At 44.8% G+C, this 17,636-nt stretch overlaps 1 protein-coding gene and 1 long non-coding RNA gene across 4 annotated transcripts in view; one reads left to right on the top strand and one right to left on the bottom strand.

Annotated features, from left to right (window-relative positions):
• Positions 1–17,636, bottom strand: part of EBF2 (EBF transcription factor 2) — a 186,097-nt gene that overhangs the window by 109,503 nt on the left and 58,958 nt on the right. The gene's annotated exons all lie outside the window — the stretch shown is intronic.
• On the top strand, positions 11,187–15,799 carry LOC103673292. Its single transcript, XR_571367.1, has 3 exons — positions 11,187–11,415; positions 11,713–11,816; positions 12,570–15,799. It is a non-coding gene; the product is annotated as an uncharacterized LOC103673292 (long non-coding RNA).

Below are 17,636 nucleotides of genomic sequence, written 5' to 3'. Positions count from 1 at the left end.
TCGGGCAAGGCTACAGTCCAAGAGAGTGCTGAGAACTCTCCAGTTCAGGAGATAATGGTTGTAAAGGTAAACACACACGCTCACACAAGCACACACGCATGCACGGAATTTCACAGAAACCTGGTCCTCATCTCTGCAGTGCTGCCTTTTATTACTCTGTTTTCCTTACTGATTTCCGTAGTGAGGTCAGTATTAATAATTGATGGAGCAATGATACCTAGAGCATCAGTACATTAATTTATAATTAAAGATGAGAAACACCAGTTCCTCTCCCACGACCCATCATTTGGTATTAAATCATACACACACACACACACACACACACACACACGCACATATATGGCAGATACTAAATTGTTTCTCAGACAGAGTCAATAACCTTACTATATTTTCATGGTCTTTTCATTGCCACTGAATTAATCACAGCCCTGCCCCTAACCACATGGAATTTTATTTCCCATAAGAGCGATGTTTACTTTGGTTTACTTTGTTGGAACTCAGAGTACTTATTCAGTCTATAAAGATTTAGTGTAACAGATTTTGTTAAGCAACATTAAAAGCGCTCCCTGACAGATCTTGTCTTATATTGCTTTGCTTATATGCAGATCCTGTGCGCTTTTGACTTCATCCAGCTCTCCAACGAGGCCAATGCTGAGACTAGCTCCAGTTGCATGGAAATGCTAGCAATGCCTTTGGAGATTGCAAGTACTATTTATTTTCCTCAGTTGCCAAAAATAATATATGAAGTGAAAAGTGAATGCCATGAACCTGAGCATGTGCCCAGGGAGAAAACCTATTTGTCAACTTTTAGCAGGAGATGACAGACATGAGATGGTACCAACTGAAACTGCCTGTCGGTTCTTCCATTCTTACCATTCTGACTCAAAACACAAGGACAAACAGCTGTTCTAGGTGTCACCAGAGGAATTAGAGTCCCCTGGTCAAGGGGACCTACCTCCTTCCCCATCCTGTCCACAAATGTATCATAGGAGCCTAAAGTCACCCCTTCTGCTGGTTGCCTCAGTCCCCCCTGGGTGGAGGATGGGAAGATATTTACTAGAATGGCCAACAGCTGATCATGTGAGGCAGAGAGAAATGCAGAGTTCTGTACCTGACCAAGAACAGCCCAGCCGTGATTTTCTCTGACAGGCCATGAGAAAAGTGTTTCCTGCTCTCAGTTATACTGACTGTGGTTGGCCAGCGTACTCTACACACATGACACAACTCATTCGAGAATCATTAAATGTAGAGAAGGGACATCATCTCCCTACGTGATTATTTGGGGAGTAGGTTGAAACAATGCAAGGTGGGGGAAGCCAAAGGGAAATAAGGATGGGGAACCCTTTAGCAACCCAGACATGGGTACACATTCCACCCCACTCCAGATCAGGTTGGCCCCTCCTCAAAGGGAAAGANGGCTTTTGCTCAAGGCCTGAGGCCTTAGGGACAGTAACATCTTTCCCATCAGGGAGGGAGCTACATCAGTTCTGGAGACTTTGATTAGCAGCCTAGCCATATAAGAACAGGTGTATTTGCAACTCAGCACCAAAAAAAAAACCCCAAACAATCTGATTTTAAAATGGACAGAAAACCTGAATAGACATTTCTCCACAGAAGACATCCTGGTGGCCAACAGACACATGAAAAGATGTTCAACATCACTCATCATCAGGGAAATGCAAATCAAAACCACAATGAGATATCACCTCACACCTGTCAGAATGGCTAAAATCAAAAAGACAGGAAATAACAAGTGTTGGCAAGGATGTGGAGAAAAAGGAACCCTCATGCTCTGTTGGTAGGAATGTAAATTGGTGCAGTCGCTGTGGAAGACAGTATGGAGGTTCCTCAAAAAGTTAAAAAACAGAAATACCATATAATCCAATAATTCCATGACTGGTTATTTATCTAAAGTAAATGAAAACACGAACTCAAAAAGATGTATACACTCCTGTTTATTACATTATTTACAATAGTCAAGATATGGAAGCAATTTAATGTCCACGAATGGATGAATGGATAAAGAGGATGTGGTATACACACACATTGCACACGCACATACACACCCTGGAATATTAGTCAGCCATAGAAAAGGGGATGAGATCTTTCCATTTGTGACAACATGGGTAGACCTAGAGGGCATTATGCTAAGTGAAATAAGTCAGACTGAGAAAGAAAAATGCCACATGATTTCACTCATATGTGGAATCTAAAAAACAAATGAATAAACAAGCAAAAAGCAGAATCAGACCTATAAATACAGAGAACAAGCAGATGGTTGCCAGAGGGAAGGGGGTGGAAGGTGGACAAAATGGGTGAAGGGGGGTGAGAGGTACAGGCTCCCGGTTATGGGAGGAGTGAGCCATGGGAAGGAAACGTACAGCATGAAGAATACAGTCAATGGTATTGTCATAGTATTGTCTGGTGACGGGGACAGCTGTGCTTGCGGTGGGCACAGCATAATATGTGCACTTGGTGAATCGCTACGTTGTCCACCAGAAACTAATGTAACACTGCACGTCAACTCTACTGAAATTTTTTTTAATTCTTTTTTAAAGAATAGGTTTATTTGATGTAAGTCATTCAACCTGCCCCGGGACACATGCAGAAGGAGAAAAGAAGATGCAATGTAGTGTAAGACACTCCTTTCCCTCCACACACTTCCCGCCCAAGCCCAAGCCTGGTCCTAGGAGACCCAAAGGAAATCCCTTCCTGGACTCTGCCCTCACCCACACGTTTACTAAACAACAACAACAAAAATCCATCTAGGCAGAAAGAAAACGAGCAGGAATTGCAAGAATATAACTGCCATCTGAGAGGTTTGCTGTAAACTCCGGGGCGGGGGCGGGGCGGGGGGCTGTGTTCCATTATATACAGTATGAGGCAGAGACCTCTGAACTGTCTCACAAACCTGCATTCTTTTTCAACAACCTGAGGAGAGGGGCCCATCTCCTCTGTGAGTTCTTAAGAAAAGACAGCTTATTCTGCTCCCTCCTGGTGTTTCAACCTTCTTGCCATTTGGGCGGTGAGAGAATTAATAAAGCAAGGCTACCCGCTTCCTCTGGAAATGCAGGCTGGGTGCTCCCCCCCCCCCCAATACGAGAACACAAGGAGGAATTCTCGAGACCAAGACAGTGAAGCTACGACAAGCCTTAGCGCCCTTCCAGGCACGAGGTTGGCCAGAGATCATTTTCTGTGGACTGTCCGTAGATGGCCCGCCCAGACACTATCCCTGAATATATATAATGTCTTGAGTCAATAACAACAATAGGCAGGAGAAGTAATAATGGATAAGCTGCAGTGGATATAGCTATAGTAGACGAAGGGGAGGCTAATCAATAAGTTCATCATCAGTGATGCTGCAGAAAAATGAAGATGAGTCTAGGTATCTGGGAAATCAAACCTCTAATTAATGGCGCACACAGCATGTTGCTGGATGGGAGCTGACACTGGGTGGGATCCCTACCCACTTTCCATGGGAGGCAGCACGGAGTTCTACTTCAGCTCTGGAGCCAGACTGCCCAGGTTCGTGTCCTGCTCCCCCATTTACTAACTCGGGCAAATTTCTTAATATCTTTAAGACTTAATACACCCAGATGTACAATGTGGGTGATCACAGAACCTGCCACACAGACGTGTTATTGTGAAAATCAAATGAAGTAACCAAGGGATGCCTGGGTGGCTCAGTCAGTTAAGCGTCTGTCTTCGGCTCAAGTCATGATCTCAGAGTCCTGGGATTGAGTCCCGTGTCAGGCTCCCTACTCAGCAGGGAAAATCCTTCTTCCTCTCCTTCTGCCCCTTCTTCCCTCCCCCCACTCTCCCCCCAGCACATGCCCATGCTCCCCCTCAAATAAATAAATAAAATCTTTTTTTAAAAAGTGAAGTAGTCAGGTAAGACACTGATCACAGTGCCTGGCGCACACACACCGTGAACTCACAGTAGTGCACACCAACGGTACGTATGTGCACTGTGCAGCTTAACGGAGAGAATCAGGGCCAAAGCTTTTTAAAAAAAATCTCTGGGCTGCAGGTGGTACTTTTTCTGTTCACTGGTGGGCTATTTAGTGAAAGATGAGGCACTGGAGAGCTACTTAAGAATCTCAGTGAATCACACAATCAAAAAGTCCTCTTCAAATGCGGATTACGGTCACTGGCCTCTGGATCCTCCCTGCATCAAAGATTCCTTTTCTGAAAAGATCCCAGAGTCAAACCCTGGACAATAAGGAACTGTCTAAGAAGATTTGGATTCCAGTCTGACAAACAACAAAATGCATCAGTGAAAGTTGGTGAATTCCTCTGTCCCATATGTGAATTGCTTCCCTGAGGTCCAGGACTGGCTCCGTGTCTGGTGGGCATCCCAGGAACCGGGGGTAAACAAATTCGTTGAGCAGCCTGAGCTAGAAAGGGAGGCTCTGAAATCCACCGCCCGTTTCAGGAAATGGAAGACAGTGGACTCTGGTCTTCAGAGGGCGGGGCGATAGGCCTACGGACCGTTCTGAGTTCTACTGGGCCTGGCAGGAAATGCAATATCCACATGTGTGGGACACCTATCCTGGGAAGACACTGCACAAGGGCAGAAGAAATGCTAAATGAGACCATGTTTGCTTAACAGGAGCATCTCTCAGGACATGGTAACTGTATTATTTGGGGGTTCTTTCTCACCCATGAGTCTCAGCTGAGACAGGGTAGTTAACCGCTCAGGCTTGGGAGTCGGGAGAATCTGGGTTGCTAAGTGACCATGGGCAAGGAATTTCATCTCTCCTGGTCCCCGTTTCCTCAACTATAAAACGTGGATGACAACATGACCTGTTTCTTAGGATTGTGGTAAAAATTCAGTGGTGTGATGCATGAAACAGGCTTAGTACAGTGCCTCACATGTAACAAATATCTGATGAATATTAGCCATTATTATTTATTAGTCTCACAACAGACCTTTCTCTCCAATCTTATTACCCTGCCATGATCAAGAAGGAAGTGACCACAGAGAGGTGAGTGATTGGATAATGTCACGCTATCTGCATTGCTCCCTCTCCTGGTTCCGTTCTTTATGGTCTGCTTTCAGAAGAGAAGAGCCCTTTGGATCCGCTGACAGGCCAGGCAGAAGGCTCTGGTTTCCAGGTAAACCAGGAACCTGCCTCCAGGTTGGCTGCTGCCTTTGCCGTCCGCAGTTGGTACCAGAGTGTAAGTGAAACATTGTGCCCTGGCTCCTCCGTTTGCCTCGACAGGCGCCCTCATCTGCTCTGCCTTCTGGGAGAGTGTGTCGGTCTCGGAGCCCAGCGCTGAAGCAGGTGCGGGCATATTTTAAGCTCCAGCAAATAACTTTAATTGAGCTCTCCTTAGACATATGAACCCACAGAGCGATTTTTTTCTCTCTTCTAATAAAAAAAGACCCACAACAAACCAGATGGGTCTCAGTCCCTCCCCAACACCCCCTCCCCGCTCTTCAGGCTCCCCTAATAAATCTTTTAACTCTAAAGAAATTACCTTTCTTGAAGTGGGTATTTTATTTGGTCGCATATGTGGACTCAAGCTGCCTCCGTGGGCTAGGACGTGGGTCAGAAGGATGCAAGCCAAAGGAGGCCGGAGCCGAAGCCTGCTGTTTCAGGCCAGGTGGGTACCTGTATCGCGACTCATCCAGAACTTTCACCAGTTGCCCCCCTAGGCCGGCTCCCCTCACTCCTGGCTCACTGACCACCACTCCCCCATCTCCCCTCAGATTCAAAGTCTTCACCTTTCACCATCCTTACCTAAACTAAAATCTTCACCATGGTGTGGACCTTCCAAAGCAGCTGGCTAATGTGGAAGGATCCAGACGGAATCCCTCCACCAGGAGCCAGCCTAACTCCTTGACAAAGTGTCCAGAAAGAGTGTTGAAAAAGAAGCCCCATACTGCCTTTCACTGTAACAAGGCAGTGTGGGGCATGGAGTTCTGTCTCATTCTGCAGATGTGTGTTCTTTTTTAACGTCCCATATGAAGATGGCAGCAGGAGGAAGAGGGAAATACAATGGGAATGGATTCCAGACTCCCCTCGAAAAAAAAGACTTCAAGAATCGCCCAGGGCAAAAGAGAGAGAAGCAACACGCTCTGGTTCTGATTTATGAGCACTGAATTATTGGTAGGAGGGCCCAGAAGGAGTCGTTTACAACAGAAATTATTGCAGGCAAATGTTGGTTGGTATTTTAAATCACTCACTAATATTGATAGGTTAATGCCTGTCACACTTGCTTAAGGGTCATGGGGGGGGAACCCACACAACTTTATCTTTGACTTGTTACCAGCTAAGTATAATGATAAATACACCTTTTTGGTTTGGTTTTGTTTTTTTTTCCTCCAGCAAAGCCTGCTGTATTATTTATGGTTTTCTGAGTCACTAGCTGTAGCCTGTCTTTGGATTTTAAAAGGTTGATTTGCAAAAAAACAAAAACAGGGCACCCGTGTCGTGAGGCTGGTGGGAAGGCAAAGCAGCCTGTCCAAGGACCCTGGTGTGCAGCGGCCTGGGCGCCTCGGGCGGTGGGGGCCAGATGGCCAGTGCATATTGTTCCCTTTCTGGTGATAGTCCTGCTGTGGCAAATAAAGTTAAATCAAAAGGTTAGCGCTCTGCAAGAGGGTGGCAGAGCTGGCTGCAGCTGACGAGGGACAAGGAGGCCGAGCAGTGACGATGCAGCGGCTGTTCCCTCAGCTTGCAAAGGAGAGGCCTTGGCTGCACTGCTAGAGAGGAAAAGCATGGATCTCAGAGTCCTCTCCTTCATGGGGCCTGAGGAGAGCCGAAAGATACAACCTGGGTCTACCTGAGGCTGGGGTATGAGGGAGGTACAGTCGCTCTCAATCTAAGGTCAGAAGAGCTACCCTGACTTCCCCCAGACAACAGTGCATTCTTCTGGGGGTGATATGGGGTTATTGTGAGACAGTCGAATGCCCATGACTGTCACGACTGGAACAAAACTTTGGGATCCAGGTAAGCAACACGGGGTCATCCGAATGGGCGCATAACACTTTTCACCCTGACACAGAATTCACAAATTAATCATAGACTGTCAGAGCTAGAAAGGATTTAAAAAACTTATGGACACCCCCCCCACCCCTTTTTATAGTTGGACAAAAAGGAGACCAGGGAGGATAAGTGATTTGCTCACAGCTCAAGGTCGCAGGACAAGGAGGCAGAGCTAGCACCCAGCTGCCAGCTTCTGCCCTGCACCCCCTGGGCAAGGACACCACAGGGACCCGTGGGGGGGGAAGGGGTGAAGGATCCACAGCATGTGTCAGTGCCTGAGAGATGCCGTTTTCCAGAAACGTAAACAGATACAGTACACAGTAGACCGCAATACTGGCGTTGTCTTTTAATCACCTTTTTCATAAATCATGTTTGAGCTTGCCTTACATTTCAAAATCTGCCCCCCCTCTCCAATTCCAAAGGTGGGATCTTCTGCTTTCCTCCCCTCCACTGGGCTCAGCCCTGTGCTCCAACTCCAAGACGCACATCTTTGTGCTCCTTCTCTGAAGGAGTTGCCAAAGCACAACGTTTACCCACGAGGCCTGCAGTTTCCAGGGTTTGGAACACAATTAGGCAGTCTGCAAAAGCATTTGTTATTTACCTGTGAGACTCAGGCCATCCTTCAGTGCCAATTGGGTCTCGCAGGTAAATATGAACTTGGGCAAACTTAAAAAAAAAAAAGGCAAACATTAAAATATGTATTGAGGGATTTTTAAATGCCGATTTCAGTCTTTTGGGTTAAGTACCTTTCTTTCCACTTCAGTCCCCCAAACAGAATATCATTTATGCAATTTCAGTGCTTTTGATGCTGTTCTAATCTAGACCATATTTATGGGCAGAACTGTGTTTCCTGCCACATTTGACTGGCTTGAGTGCACAGCAGCCACTGTTTCTGTGAAGCAATATTTTGACTTCCCCTTCAAAAATTTACTTTAGGAGAAGGTGGGATTCCCAAAGGTATGCCAAATCACTGATGCAACAAGTCTAACTTTTTTAAAAAATGGAAGCTCTATTTCCATTCAAGCAGAATTTGAAAACAGCAGAACTCTCAAATCACTCCAGCTCCATCCTCAAATAGTCAAAATGTGTCACTTCCATTAGTGTTCCATTTCCATTAGGAAACATGTGGGGGTTTTCTGCTCTTCTGCGTAGAATGTGAGGATGGGTGCCACATCTCTATTGAGAGTTCCAAATGGAAACTATTTGAGAGATTTTAACCTCTTGCAAAGATCAGAACTTCAGCGAGGGAAGAGGCAGGTGAGATTGTGTTGTCAAACTCTGATTTTACAGATAAGTTCAAGAAACATCCAGGTGAACCGACACAGGTTCCAGCTGGAGTGGGTAGGTCGGAGGCCAGAGGCCAGCACCCAAGTCCCTAGACGCCTAACTCAGCGCTCTTGCCAGAACCTCCCACCGACTTCTTAGCTGACTTCCCAGCACCCCAGTCATGACGTGAGCAACCAGCGACTTTATTCTACAGGCCTGACAGTCACCACAGAATAAGAGATTTAATCAAAGTCTAGTGCATCCCCTTGTACTCACTATAAACTGAGAATACGGACAGATATCCTAGTCATCAAGGTGAGCACCTCCACCCTCACACCTGTTGGGGTAAACCTCTAGCTTGGATATTAGCTAGCAGTTAGAGCCAAAAACGAAGCAGCCTGAGTTTGAACTTTTAATGCTGTGTGAACTAAACAAGCCACTGAGAATTTTACTATTCAACTAAGTGTTTTAAAATGGGTGTCTTGAATTAATCTTTTAAAAATATTTTTTCTGACCATACACAAACATATTAACAGTGAAGTAAGTAGGACTTGAACTGCAGAATACAATGAGCCCTGCTCCCCTTCTCCGCCCCCCCTCCTTTCTCCACTCCCACCCCAGCCAAAAAATACAGTTTTCCAAGAACTGCATTTTTCTGACATCTTGTACATTCTGACGTCCGGGGAGACTTCCCATTTTCTACACTCAGCACTTTGAGGGCCATCAGGGGTCAAGGCACCAGTATTCCCAGAAGATCCCTGATGGTTCATCCAGAACAATCACGCTACTGGTTGCCCCGCCCCCCTTGTTATTAGCTGACGCCAATTTCTCAAGTAAGCATTACCTTCTTGTTGTTATTATCGTTTGCTGGAAATACAAAACCAAAAGGTGAATCGGAGACATGATGAAGTTGTAGCAGTTCCAGACTCAGCTCTAAATCCTACTCTCTGAGCACCAGTGCCCAAGTTAAAAAAAAAAAAAAGAAAAAAAAAACAAAAAAGAATCTACATCCTGGTTTCAGAGCTTCTGTTAACACAGGAACTACTGTACTGAACTGAAAATCGCATCTTCTGCTCAACTCTGTAAGCAGGGGACTACAGGGGAAAAGGAAAAAAACGGTACATGTTTCAAATTTTACAGGAGTTTACATCACGCAAAATGGAAAGGACCTTAGTGGTTTCATCTTGACTGAGCAGGGCTGGTACGGAATCAACGAGGTCTCAGGAAAACACACCACAGGCACACCAGATAATGTAGACTAACATCGAAAGCAGTATCAGACACCTTTCCCACCTCTCTTTAAGATAAAATTCAGATGCAATTTTTTTTTACTGGTTAAATAATGGAATGGGGTTAAATCGGCAGGTATCCAAGCATTCGTAGGTTAAGTAATATGTTTTGTGGGTCATTAATATGATCATATTAATGTGATTAATATGATCATTAATATGATCTTATGCATTGGCTTTATTAAAGGAAATATTTGAAATATGCAGCCTGCTTTTTCATTTCTTAAAACTATATGTTTTAAGACTGTATGTATGTTTTTATAAAAACAAGATATATATGGTTTTTGTGCTATATGTATTTCTACGAACAAGAGTCTAAGATTCTTTTATCTTTTTCTTGCCTACCCCAAAACTGCAGTATTATGTTTAAAAAGTAGTTTTTATATTTCCAAGCAACATGCTTTTAAAAAGTCTTTTTTTCTTTCCATGTCTACGGTAACTCAAACTTATCCTAAGTTGTAAAAATTGGCATTGTGTGCAGAATTAGTGAGGAGGATTAAGAGGCAGAAAATCATCACAGAATCTGAAACTTCTGTCTAGGCAGAGCTGGTGGCTGGTGATTTTGGATCTAAATTTGCACAGCTGCCAAAGGAAAGTTAAAAATGACATCTAAAGGATGAACAGCTGTGGTCAAAATTATGCTGCAGTGTTAATCTTTACGAGCTTCTTCAATAGGATTCAAACCAATGCCAGAAATTTCCAAATAGATTCCTTTCACAGAATGAGTCAGAATTACCATGTTCTGAGGTTTGGGTCTTCTTTAAAATAAAATAATAATAAATTCAATTACATTAAAACTCTCCTCAGATGAAAATTAAAAACTCAGCTCTGTTGCATCATGCTTTTTTATGAAGATGAATTAAAATGTCTTCATTGCTTTTAAAGGATGTGGTTAAAATTATTAAATTATTACTGAATCTCGTTCTCAAAAACCACTTGCAGCTTTTTTCCATGTTCTTCCACATGTTATAATGGAGATCCTTAAAATTTTGCCAATTTGGCAACAGGTCCAATAGATGATTATTAAGCCATGCTCGACTGTTAAGCTTTCTAACTTCTATAATATTTTGTAGTCCTCTATAGAACTCAAAGGACCATTCGCCATCTTTAGAATCACTCATAATGTTCTGGGCAAAACCTTAGGAAAATGACACAGAGTTAGAGTTAGCTGCCAAGACACAATATATTTCAACTGAAGACTAATAATATTTGGAAACGATTTCCTGTATTCCTTCTCTACTTATTTGTTAATCTGATATAGTTTCCAGGGTTTGGAATGTTCATGCCTTTTGTGTTCTAAAAAGAGATTAGGGGCTCCCTGAAAAAAAGAAATCAACTCACTTTCTCTAGTTTGAGCCTGCATGCTGAAGGTCTTTCGAACCTTCTAAGTAAACAGCAATGTGCATACATTAGTGGTGCTTGCTTTGAGAAGGAAAAAAAAAAAGGTTGGCCTTTTCCCTGTAAATATGGACTCTTAAGCCTCTAAATGATTTGCCAAACCGAATCGGATAATAAAGGGTTTAAACTTTGCCACTTTGGGGTTAATGTGAAAGGCTTGTCAACATCAGATTGTTTAGACATTAAAAGGAACGCGCTGTGTGCCTCCTTTTCAACCCCAGTGTCGCAGCTCCCAGTGAATTTACCCAGCTGTAAGTGATTCCAGATGCGCTGCAGTGACAAGCTTCAGTCTCAGGGTACTTATTCATTTCACATTAAAATCTCATGTTCCCAGGTCTGAGCCGTTATCTGACTGCGATCTGATTAGGGAATACAGCAGAGAGGCATTTCCAAACCCAGAGCCTGCCCTCACTGCCTGGCACGGATCTCTGACCATCAGGCACCTCGGACGGAGGGAGAGGCGCTCGCAGGTATGCAAAAAGGGCATAAAGGGGAGAGAGGGGGCTCAGTGCTACCTTTTCTATCACCTATGCCAAGTACTTCTACTAGGCTCTCTCATCGAGCCTGGACAGAGCCGCGGACATCTCAGCTTGGCTAATTCCCCAGCCCGACACAAACTTTCTCCCCCAGTGGAAAGGGGTAGGGCCGGTGACTCTGTACGACGTCTAGCACAACACCCACATGCTCAAAGGCTCACAACTGATGCATTATGAGTGATGATTGATTTGCCAAATCCACAAGCCTTCAATTCTCTTTCCTGCCCCCAGCTATGTCCGGACCACGACAGCAGAAGAGAAGTAGAAGTTTCAAGAAGAGGAAAAAGAAATGCAAAGGAGTTCGGGAGCATGGAGAGAGCATCTAATTCAACCAGGTAGCCGTGCCTTTGTTCCTGTGCAAAGGGACCTCCCGACCTCTGGCACACACGGGGTACTTCGTTCTCAGTCAGTTTTTAATTCTTTACCTGAAGTGCTGAGGTACTGATGTTATTGGTGACAGTCTCTTCCATGGCACACGTCAGAGACACAGCCTTAGAGAAACAGGTGAGCTGAGGCCTATGGACAGACTAAAGCTAATGGGATACAGGTGGGGAGAATGCTACATCCGTGATGCCTGAGAAAGAAAACTAAATTAAGAATCATTAGTATTTTATTTTCCCTTCTAAACAGGCTTTTGGTTTGCTTTGGCCTTTACTGTTTTGTGTTTGTTTGTTTGTTTCTTTTTGCCCTACTCCGTTGTCACTTTGAAGAGGTAGAGAGAGAGCACCATGAACCCCCAGCTGATCGACTGTGGTCACAGGCTGCTGGGCAGCCCCAGAGCCCATCAGAAGCTCCTGTCACTGGACTCCCGTCACACTGGAAGCCCCGGAAAACATGCACTGAATACTGTAACCCCCTCACCATGTGCTCAGTCTCCCCCAAGAGGAACAGAAAAGAATCACTCAAACCCCACATTCAGAATGGAGAGGCTTAAAAAAAGTCAGGGAATCCCCAGACCTGCCTGGGGAGGGGGGGGCTTGAAGTGGGGGGGAAATGAGCTGGCCACATGGAAGGAGAGCAGCGGCATTTGGTTTGGTGGTGGGCAGATTTTCTTTTATGAGTGCTAAACGCCTGCCTTTCTCCCCAAGCAATTACAGGGCTGCTTCCCATCAAGATGGCTGTTAGCAGCAGATCTCTAAGTTGCTGCAAATAAATCAAGAAGGCTATTGGCAGCTGTCGTGGAGAGTGGCCCGGAAGGTGCTCCTGGTCATTCCATCATAGAGATGAGGGGCGTCGCAGCAACGGTCCGAGCAGAGCTGTGGTCTGCGGCTAAAGGAAGACGGTCGCAGCCCTCCTGCAGCCCAAGTGGGTAGAAGAGGAAAGGCACACGTTGACCTCTCCCTGCAGGTTCAGAACAAGAGCACCTACCAACTCGAACTCCCCGCTATGGCAGTGCTTGGCCCCAGGAAAAATCACCAAGGCACTGTCCTCCGGCACACAGAGTGGTATCAAATGCTGTCATTACCATTAATTAGAAGCAACACAAAAGGGCGATTCGGGGCACAGAGGACACAATTCATCTAGTAACGAACGCTTTTACAAGACGCCGCCGAAGATGCCTGCCGGACACTGAAGGCAAATCGTGGGTCTGACACGGGGGCGGTTTTCTCCAGCATGCGCAGCGGCTTCGGGCTGGAAAACAGGCTGCCCAAACCTCACAGCACCTTTGATCTTCTCGTGCCACGAAGGGGGCTCAGGACGTTGCTACCTGCCTTTGTGTGGGTAAGCACACACCCACCCGAAGGACCCACATGGAAAGTCACGGGGAGGTCCCCGTTTGGTTGTACCAATCTCTGCTCACTGTCGTCGTCACACCCATATCCCACAAAACAATTAGCAGCCACTTGCTGTATGCCCTACAGATGCAAAAAGCATTTCCTCCATGATAGTGTTTGGGGGTGAAATGAGAGTAAATGATTTGGGAAAGCTGCCAGGGGTGCCTGGAAGCCAGGTGGGCCGTGTCCTCAGAGGGAAAGGCATGCTGGGCTAAGTAGCAGTCCCCACACCGGACAGGCTCCGTGTGCCAGCTGCAGACCCAAGCCCTGCCCCCGGCCCTCGAGTCACATTGTGTCATGCCACACAGCATTTGGATCAGGAGACGGCTGTGGCGTGCTGCGTAATATTTTTAAAAGCCCATTTCCCTGTTCAGGGGGAAGCAGGTGGAAAGCAGAACCCCTGAAGGGCAGATACTTTGAAAGGCCCCACAGGCAATTCTCCAATAAAAGAGCGAGCAAAGCTGGCATATATCCCAAACTTTCAAATTGACCTTCTCTCTTGATCTGGGACTTAATGCCTCCAAACCAAACTAATTCCAAAAGTCACCTTCTCAACTTCTCTGCACAATTTTTTTTTTAAACAAATGAAAGCTCAGGTATAGGCTCCCCCTCGCAGCCCTTCTGACGTCCTTAGCTGCTCAAATTAAATCTGAATGGTTCGTCTCTTTTTATTATACGATGGGCCATATGTCACCAAAATAAAAACCCAGCTGAAATCCCAGTACAGATAAAGGGCATGAAAGGCTGTTCCGGCCACAAAATAGAGACCCTGTTTAAATCTTATTAAACAATAACACCCACCCAACCATCCCCTCCCCCTCTGGAAAAAAATTCAGGAAGGAAATTGTGGTTAAATCATCTCATAGTTTGGCAAAAACTTCTACCTCTGAAAAATGAAAAGAAAAAAAAAACTTCGTTCTGTGCTGGACTCACACAGGCTAATAAAAAGCAGGACTGTATTGCTTTGCACTGTAGCTGTCAAATTCTCAGCAATGAAATACAGATCCTGACTCTCCTGGTCCCTTGAGTCCTACCCCCTCAGACCACCAAAAAAGGAACAGCCGGGGGGTGGGGGGCATCATTTAGCCTCTCCCACTCCAGAGCGAATCTTGTTTGTTGCTTTGTTTTATTTTTAATTTTTGCTTTTTTGGCCTGCATGTCTCTTTTCCTGAATAAAGTTTCCACTGTTCTTATAAACACAGTTAGATGGATGTGTAAGGGGATGTTTGGGGCTGCTGCTTTAAAGAGCTGTGATTCTGCTTTCTTGCAAAGATGCTACACACTTAGATTCAGAGAAGTTCAGGCATTGCCACAATGGTATGTGTGTCTTTAAATTAAAGAAAGAAAGAAAGAAAGAAAGAAAGAAAGAAAGAAAGAAAGAAAGAAAGAAAGAAAGAAAGAAAGAAAGAGAAAGAAAGAAAGATCAAAAAGAAAAAACATTTCCATTTCACAAGGTCCCCCAGTGGCCTCAAACGCTCCTCCTCCACCATCAAAAATTCATAAAGGGGATCAGCATTCTTTACCGAATGGATCCCAGTGGCACCATAGACCTTGTTGGGGAGAGAGGCAATAAATATCGAATTATACACCTCATGGGAAGAAAGGACTGAAGACTCGGCTTCAAGCCCTCCACATGGTCCCTGGGGGAGCTGGGTCCAGACTCAAGGTCCAGCACAGAAAGGAAATGGGTCAAGTGTGTCAATTTCTAGACTGATGACCTTTGACTTGCTTAATGACACTAGGAGGCCACCACAAAAAAAAAAAAAAAAGCCAAATGCTTGGAGGAAAGCCATGGGGGGAAGGGTGCCTTTAGGGCCACAAGGAAACTGCAGCCATAGCACTGCGGTGGGAGATGGCCCCCGGGCCCCCTGCTAACTGTGCTTTGTCCTTGGGAAACTGACCAGGTGAGTAGTAGAAAGTCCATGAATGGAGAACTTAAATTCCCACCAATGTTTGGTTCCTGGCCCCAGGAACACTTCATCTTCTGCCTGAAACTTCAAGACCAGGGTTTGGCCATTCCACCTCCCATGCAGAGCCACCACCCTCTCCCTACTGTGCCCCCAAAGCCCTCATCCTCACCCCCACTGATGACCCTCGCTTCCAGCTGCCACCGCCTGCGCCCAGCCGCACATGTGGCCCCGACGTTTTGCACCACCCCGTTTGCATGTGCCTTTTTTGCCATCTCTCCACTTCGAACTCCTGACCAGCGGGAACTCCCTGCCCCCACCCCACCCTCCCGCTCTGCACACTGTGTCACGGACGCTGAGTCAATGCTCTGTCATCCATGTCGATCGATCGCTGCAAAGCAAAAGAGAAGAGTCTAGGTTCCAAAATGAAAATTATAGGGCAAAGAAAGTGGGAAAGAAAGCAAAAACAGATGCGTTCAGATAGCATGTATCTGCAATCTGTCAGTTGAAGAATGCATGTACTTATTCATTCAATACACAGTGTGCGGAATCAGTACCCAGGACTAACCTTTCCTTAAACTGAAGGATCTACATATAAATTTTTGAAATACTCTCATAGCTTAAATGCAAATTAGAAGTCTCACAACTGGGTAATCAACAGAATACATTTTTTTTAAGGACCAGAACACTTTCAGGCAGTCTTATATAGCTCATGGACTAAGCTTTAAAAAAAAAAAGTGCTTGGCTGCACTTGTCCCAGAGGGAGGTCTCAGTAGCTTCAGCCCCTCATATTATATACAAAGTTGACCCAATTAGAGTTTGGATTTAGATGGGCATTTTTAGCTCCTGCCGTCAGACACCTGGGCTGAAGTTCCCATTTATGCTTCAAAAACAGTTGAAGTTCCTCATACTCTAGCTTTCTGAACTCTACTGCCAATTCTGTGAGCTAGTCCCTCAGACACTTGCTAAACGGTAAGCGGCAAGAACGCTGCCCAGAACACCCACACTGAACCGCTCTTTCTCCCTGTTCCCAGAGCTGGAGCTCATGGGGACAGAGCCTGAGCCCTCTGTCGGCTCCACTCCAAAGCCAAAGCTTCCCACCCAGTTAGCCCATGGCCCTGCCTCTTCATCCTTCACCCTTCTCCTCCTCCTCTCTTCTTGCCCCTTCCTCAGTGCATCTCACCTTCCACAAACAGTAGGAATGGGAAGTAAAAGGTGAAATTCAGATCAGTCCCAGGAGAAGAGTTTTAATGCCAGGCTCCACGGGGAAGGAGCCTGAGACTACTATCTAAAAGGAGACTGGGGGGTTGTGTGCGGATTTCATTGATCTATGTTTACACCGCCCTCCAAGACCATTAAGAGGCTGTTCCGTGGCCCCTAACCTTTTAAGAGTGGTAACACACTAGCACTGTCAGATTTTACCAGCACCTTTCCTTCTCTCCCCTTCACCTTTGCAAGGGGGAAAAAGTATTCTAGTCTTTTTTTTTTTTTTAAGTTAAGGTTGGTTTAAATTATTTTGGTTTTCAGAATATGGAACCAGTCATTAAGTTGAACAGAAACACACAAGAGTGACATACGGGCCAGCCTTTCTGTGTTTATATCATATCATGTTACTATAATATATAACAGTGTATATAAATGTGTAATTATATGTCAATATGTCATATTGATGTATGATTAATATGTTGTATGTATATATTTCTATTTATAAGGTTGATATTTATAGGTAAGATAGATATGATAATCTCAATTCCATGGTGAAAAAATGAGACTCAAAGTACTTCAAAGGTTCTCAACAAATGACCCAGCTAATATGTGACAGAAAAAGGACTCACAAAAAATAATAATAAAATAAATAATAATTATAATCAATTAATTAATTAAAAGAAAAGAAAGGACTCACATCTTTACCTTCTAGAAAGAATATGTTCTTACAACATTTTCAAAAATGAAAAAATTAGAATTTCTGTATATCAGAAATAATAGTGAAATGGTTATGTAAACTATGTCACATTCATCTGCTCAACGGAATAGTATTTATTCACCAAAAAAAAAAGGATGAAGAATATATAGAGCATGCCAAATGCTCATCACGCAATGTGAAGTTAAAATAACAGAACACACAATCGTGTCCTTTACCATGCATAAAAGTACACCTATAAAAAAAGACTATAGGGAACACACAAAAGTGAAAATTATTATGCTAAAGTGCTGAGAGTTGCAGTGATTTTTATCCTGCTATTTTCCAGACTTTTATTTTGTTTTGCTATCTTATTTTGTAACTGAAAAGAAAACTTAAAGTAAGTCTCCTCATCCGAGCTCAGTGCTGCCTCCAGTGGGAAGATCTTTTACACGCCTGTCTTCTCCCCTGACCACCTAGTGGCACCCAACTTGGGAATTGGGCTTTGGGATCTCAACACGACCCAACAAGCTGGAGTGCAAGGAAGAGCCAGGGCTCTGAAGCCCAGTCTCC

The sequence above is a fragment of the Ursus maritimus genome, unplaced genomic scaffold (assembly GCF_017311325.1).
Source record: "Ursus maritimus isolate PB19 unplaced genomic scaffold, ASM1731132v1 scaffold_11, whole genome shotgun sequence".
Classification (NCBI taxonomy): Eukaryota; Metazoa; Chordata; class Mammalia; order Carnivora; family Ursidae; genus Ursus; species Ursus maritimus.
This window is presented reverse-complemented; position numbering and strand designations above follow the sequence as displayed.